This window comes from Triticum aestivum, chromosome 4B (genome assembly GCF_018294505.1).
Source record: "Triticum aestivum cultivar Chinese Spring chromosome 4B, IWGSC CS RefSeq v2.1, whole genome shotgun sequence".
Classification (NCBI taxonomy): Eukaryota; Viridiplantae; Streptophyta; class Magnoliopsida; order Poales; family Poaceae; genus Triticum; species Triticum aestivum.
Genome location: NC_057804.1, coordinates 181,639,349 through 181,645,244, shown reverse-complemented (window position 1 = coordinate 181,645,244; position 5,896 = coordinate 181,639,349). Strand labels below are relative to the sequence as shown.

General features: G+C 40.1%; 1 long non-coding RNA gene across 1 annotated transcript; it reads left to right on the top strand.

Annotated features, from left to right (window-relative positions):
• Positions 1-1,174: 1,174 nt before the first annotated feature.
• Positions 1,175-5,648, top strand: LOC123091701 (uncharacterized). The gene is made up of 2 exons (XR_006443416.1): positions 1,175-1,503; positions 2,163-5,648. It is a non-coding gene; the product is annotated as an uncharacterized lncRNA (long non-coding RNA).
• The last annotated feature ends 248 nt before the right edge of the window (positions 5,649-5,896 follow it).

Here is a 5,896-nt window from a genome sequence, read left to right as displayed (position 1 = left end):
ACCGAGTTCACAATGCAAACTCCCTGTTTCGTTTTCATAATGTTTCGGTCCCACCGAGATGAGCGAATCGGTCCCATCGAGTTTGCCTGACCAACTCTCTGGTAAGTTTATTACCAAAGTCAGTCCCACCGAGTTTGTATAATCGGTCTCACCGAGATTACGTTATGCCCTAACCCTAATAAAATCAGTCCAACGAAGTTGACATGTCAATCGCACCGAAATGCCCAACGGTCATATTATGAACTAAATCGATCCAACCGAGTTTTCTGATTTGGTCCCACTGAGTTTGATAAATTGTGTGTAACCGTTAGATTTTGTGTGGAGGCTATATATACCCCTCCACCCTCTCCTCATTTGTGAGGGAATCCATCAGAACATGCCTACACTTTCAGCATTCATTTTCTGAAAGAGAACCACCTACTCATGTGTTGAGACCAAGATATTCCAATCCAACTATATGAATCTTGATCTCCAGCCTTCCCCAAGTTGCTTTCCACTCAAATCATCTTTCCACTAAATCCAATCCTATGAGAGAGAGTTGAGTGTTGGGGAGACTATCATTTGAAGCACAAGAGTAAGAATTTCATCATCAACACACCATCTATTACCTTTTGGAGAGTGGTATCTCCTAGATTGGTTAGGTGTCACTTGGGAGCCTCCGTAAAGATTGTGGAGTTGAACGAAGGAGTTTGTAGGGGCAAGGAGATCGCCTACTTTTTGAAGATATACCCTAGCGAGGCAAGTCTTTCATGGGCGATGGCCATGGTGGGATAGACAATGTTGCTTCTTCGTGGACCCTTCGTTGGTGGAGCCCTCCGTGGACTTGCACAGCCGTTACCCTTCGTGGGTTGAAGTCTCCATCAACGTGGATGTACAATAGCACCACCTATCGGAACCACACAAAAAATCTTCGTGTCTCTAATTGCGTTTGCTCCCTCAAAACTCCTCCCTTTATCTTCATATGCAATGATTTACATTCCGCTGCTATACTCTTAGAATTGCATGTGTAGGTTGATTGCTTGACTTGTGCTAAGTTGCTAAAATCTGCCAAAAACTAAAATTGGGAAAAGGCTAGATTTTTATTTAATCAAGTAGTCTAATTACCCCCCTCTAGACATACTTTCGATCCTACAAAGGGGAGGATGCGGACAATAGGGGAAGGAGGTGGCTCGCGAGGAGGACAAGGAACAAGGGGAAGGAGTAGGGTGACGCCTCGCATTCCGTCCTCCTCCCTGCGGCGGTTGGCTGGTCGACTCGTCGCGCCACCGCATCCTCACCTCCTCTGTGCCATGAGTGACGGTCCACTCCCTCCTCCTCCATCCTCCCTCGCTCGTCAGCCACCATCGCACGAACCTCCCTAGTCAGGGTCGGGGCGGAAGGCCATGGCCAATCTTGAGCCTCTAGACGAAGCAACATGGGTTGGTGGAGCATTGGATATGGGAAGGGTCAATGGTTGAGGGTCGCTGACCGGAGCAGCAGGAGAAAGACCTTGATGTGGTTCCGGTTTGCCTCTACATCCTTCCTCTCTTTCCCTAGGTTTTGATCTTACAATTTCAGTGAAGCTGCATCATCCAACATAGCGAGATGAAGTACTCAGAAATTTTTTGCAGCAAGTGCGATTGATAGTTAGGCAATTGATCTGATTCTGAATCTTCCCTTCTTCCAGTACTTATTTCATACTCTCTCTAATTGGTCAATGTGCTATGCAAAATTGTTCGATATATGGATTAAATTTGCTTTCGTACTTGTCTGCATCGTACTTAATGTTATTCCCTTCTGAATTAGCAAGATTTAGACGATAATTCACAACAATGTCAATGTTAGGTCTGACTCACCATCAGTGCTCTTTAGGTTACAAAGGGTTTTTAATTGAGCATTCAACTCCACCTTTGTCAGTATAAAAAATTTGTAAAGAGCTTTGGTCAATTATTTATTATCTGTGTGCATTATGTACTATGCATGGTACTAACTGAGAGTGTTGTTGCCAGTAAGTATGCGCTGGTCTACTTTGGATTTTTTTTATACTTTATACTTGCTTTGCTATTTGTCATGTATGCACATGATTTGGATTGATCTACTTAGAACCATGAGTTTACGCAAATTGATATCTATTAGGATTGCTTCGCTCCTATTAACATGCAATGCCAATTGTGACATGACAGAGTTGTCTAAAGTGGAACTGATGGTCATCACCGCTGACTAAGCTGTTGAGCCCAAGAACTATGGCACAATGGTGGCCTAGCTGTTCAACTTCTCAACACCGTTCAATTTTGACTTTGGTCGTCCTTGCGTCCACTCAGCAGAGAAGTATCTATACTGAATTTCTGCTCTAGATAACTTAAACTCATATAATTATCTCTAATACCCAGTCCAAATCATTAGTGCTAGATCGACAACTTTTTAGCCATATTTGTGGGAAGTGCATTGCATGTGTAACTAAACTGGGCTGGACCAATCTTGAGGTTTACCATGAATTTTTATAAAATGGTCCTTAAGCAAGGCACTGGCAATCACGAATAGCTCATATATTCAGGGTATGTGCCCCTTGTGCTATATTTATAGCAGGTTGTACTCAGCGTAAATTGTGAGATTTGATCTGGTAGAGAAGAAGCACCGAGATAGTCTGGTCTTACCTACATATGAGTCATTATTGAGGACTGAGCATCAAGCGTGATTCTGTTTCCAGTCCATGTAGATTAGCCATTTGACGACTTAACTAGAAATTATATAGGTTTTTAGTATATATATGTTCAGTTATGTTGTCATGAGCTGTGACACGAATTAATAGAAAATAACCATGTAGTATCTTTTTTTATACGAGTAAAGTATGTGCAATAAATTTGCAAAAATGGTCCATCAACTAGCTGAATAAAAAACACTCTATGCGAAAGGCGAACAAACATACTAAAGCACAAGTCGTAGTAATTCCAAAGTATTTTTACAACTGCATTTTAGCGGGCTATATCATGATTTGCTTTTTCTGAACCTTGATAATATTATTCAGGATTCGCGACAACAGTCTTTTGATTAGTACTTATTTTGGAATACGGAAAATGGGCTGCGAGGTGGCAAATATCAGATATTGGCTAGCCCTTTTCTATCCATTATATACTGACTATTTTCAGTTCTATGCATAGATTACTTTTTAAGGAAATCTGTAGTTGTCAAAACTGTGTAGTTCAGTATCTATCATTTTTCTCTATTTCATATTTTATGCTTACATCTCAGGTTTGGACAGTTAGAGAAAAAGTATGTGAAGGAGTGTGCGAGGAACTAGGAAAGAAGCACAAACGACATGATGCTAATATATCTGTAAGAAATTTGGCATGTGAGTTTATGCCATACTCCATCCTCTCTCGAATCTCGATGAATAATCAACAGGTGTGCCTTTAACTCTCATATTTCTTTTGGTGTGTTGCAGCATACTGCAGTGGCATGGTAATTATTGTTGACATAAGGTTGTCTGCCTTCATGATTTGTCAGGCCTCATGTTTGTAGCGTGTTGTTTACCATGGCTACCCTTTGTTCCATATGGTATAGGAACTGCAAGGTTTCTACTAATCGTCGCCAAGTTTTTACAGGCATAGCTAAATCCAAAGTTGTTTCAGTATTGAGAATAATAGGAACAAATTTAGCGAAACACAAGTGTGCAGGCTGCCAATTTAGTGCTTGGGTACACCCTCTCTTGATTTTTAGTTCATTGGTTAATTTAGAATCTAGAAATAAATTCCTCTTTGCTTATGGATTCCCCACTTTTTGCAAGGGAATTATTTTATAATAAGTACATATGGAGACACCACAGTATTTTCAGTTTGCTTTATTCAAGGGTCAAACACCAGTAGAAATTTCTTTGTTGAACACTTACACCGAATAGATAATATGTCAGCATATTTGAAAAACTCAGCTAGGAATCTTAGTTTTGAAAGAGCCATACACCTATTATTGCAAGATATATACCGTCAATGTCAAGATCCTGATGTTCTATATTGCTGCCACATGAGAATAATAGCAGCAAAAAACGGCAATGTGGTGGTATCTTGCGGTGAGATATATTATTGCTTTTATTCTGAACAAATACCAAATATGACTGCACTTAATTTCTTCTTCAGGAAAAGCGTTGTGGATGCTGAGATTATGAATGCAACTACTACCAACAATGAAGAGGTGGCAGATAGGTAAGTCTACATGCATGCCGTTAGAGAAACACCTAGAAACGATCAGGAACACATCCTGGATTGGCAACTATGCTAGGATGGTACGTTAAACAGTGGCATGTATCAAAATTATACCATTCCATGATTACTATGTATTTTCACCCTTTTGTTTCTAGTTGATACATAACTTTTGCTGCATGAATTTTTGTTCGATATTACCTCTCAATTATGTTTGTCTAAATACTTTCTTTTTCTGTACCAATATCATGCTAACTGAAACTCAGTTTTGTTCCAATGAATTTTGGTTGAATTTTCACTAAGGTGATGTAGGTTAGTGGCTGGAAGGGGTGCAAGCGTTTCTAAAAAGCTAACATTACTTGATCCATCAATCCAAATTAATTCTCGCAATACTAATTATGCAACTGTCTTCCGGTGGTCTAGTAACAAGCAATATGCATGAATAACATGTGTTTTGGGCCAACCATTAATTGTGGAAGGGCAATGTAACTTCTTGTCTTTATTTTTGACAAGAACAGTAGGAGCTCTGCCTTTGCATTATAGTGGGGAAAAGAAATACATAGTACATTGAGAATGGGCAAGAGAAAAGCCCAGAAAACACCCTTACTCGCACTCGCTTAGAAAACTACTACAAAGGGAGAAACAAAAACCATCCCATAAGTGTTCCTACCCAGCCACCGTAATTGTTAGACAGATGGCCTCATTGAACATTCTAATATCGTCGCGAATAAGGGTCACCAAGGCCCTCGGCGTCATCTCGGTATTCACAAAAACTCCTCTTTTTGCTCCTTCCAAAGATGTCATGCAGTGTATGCTGATAGGAAAAAGTTCTTTTGTTTTGCTCCTTCCAAAGATGCATGCCATGCAGTGTATGCTGATAAGGCTATCTCCTCAGCGACCCTGTTTGGTGCACCATGTTGCATATAGAGCTTCTTCCACCAATCTGAAACTGAAATTGCCGACTGAGATGCTCTACGGTCTCCGGTTCTGGGTCACATAGACAGCAACAGACATTGTGTGGCCATCCTCTGGTTTGCAGCCGGTCAGCGGTCCAGTTTCTATTCTGCGGGAAGAGCCAGATTTACAAATTTACCTTTCCCTCAAGCTTGGTCCGTACTCGTGCAATCCGGGCTGCTCAATCCTTGCAGAGCTAAAGTATGCTCAGATTATCTACCAAGTCGTGATGATTGCTTCTTTTATCAGCCTGTCCTTACATACACTGGGGATGAAGATCAATCAACTGTACAAACTTCTATTGAGTAAGCTCATTTTTAAGTTCAGATATAATTATGTGTCTCGAATTCTTGTTATTTTTCATTTCTTATATGAAATAAATCATCTGTGGCATACTTGGTTTCTCATATTGTCTTGGTTTTAGATTTAAAGTGACATTTTCTATTTTTGCAAACCAGAGGGGTTGTTCTTATAAATGTATTGCTACTTCTTTTCGCTGCTATAAAATGCTTGGTTGATCTCCGTAGTAGATGCATGTGAGACTACAGATTGTTGCAATATTAGTTCTTAACTTTGTGAGCAATGAATATAACATTTGTAAGAGTTGGACCTTGGTACCGTTTTGCAAAATAAGATGACAGCTCACATTTTTTGGATGACCCAATGCTTCTTTGGTGAAATTTGATCAGCCTTACATGTACGTTTGAAATGTTATGTTGTATACAGTTCATTAGGCACTGGAACTTGCCAAACATTAATGTTTATGTTTT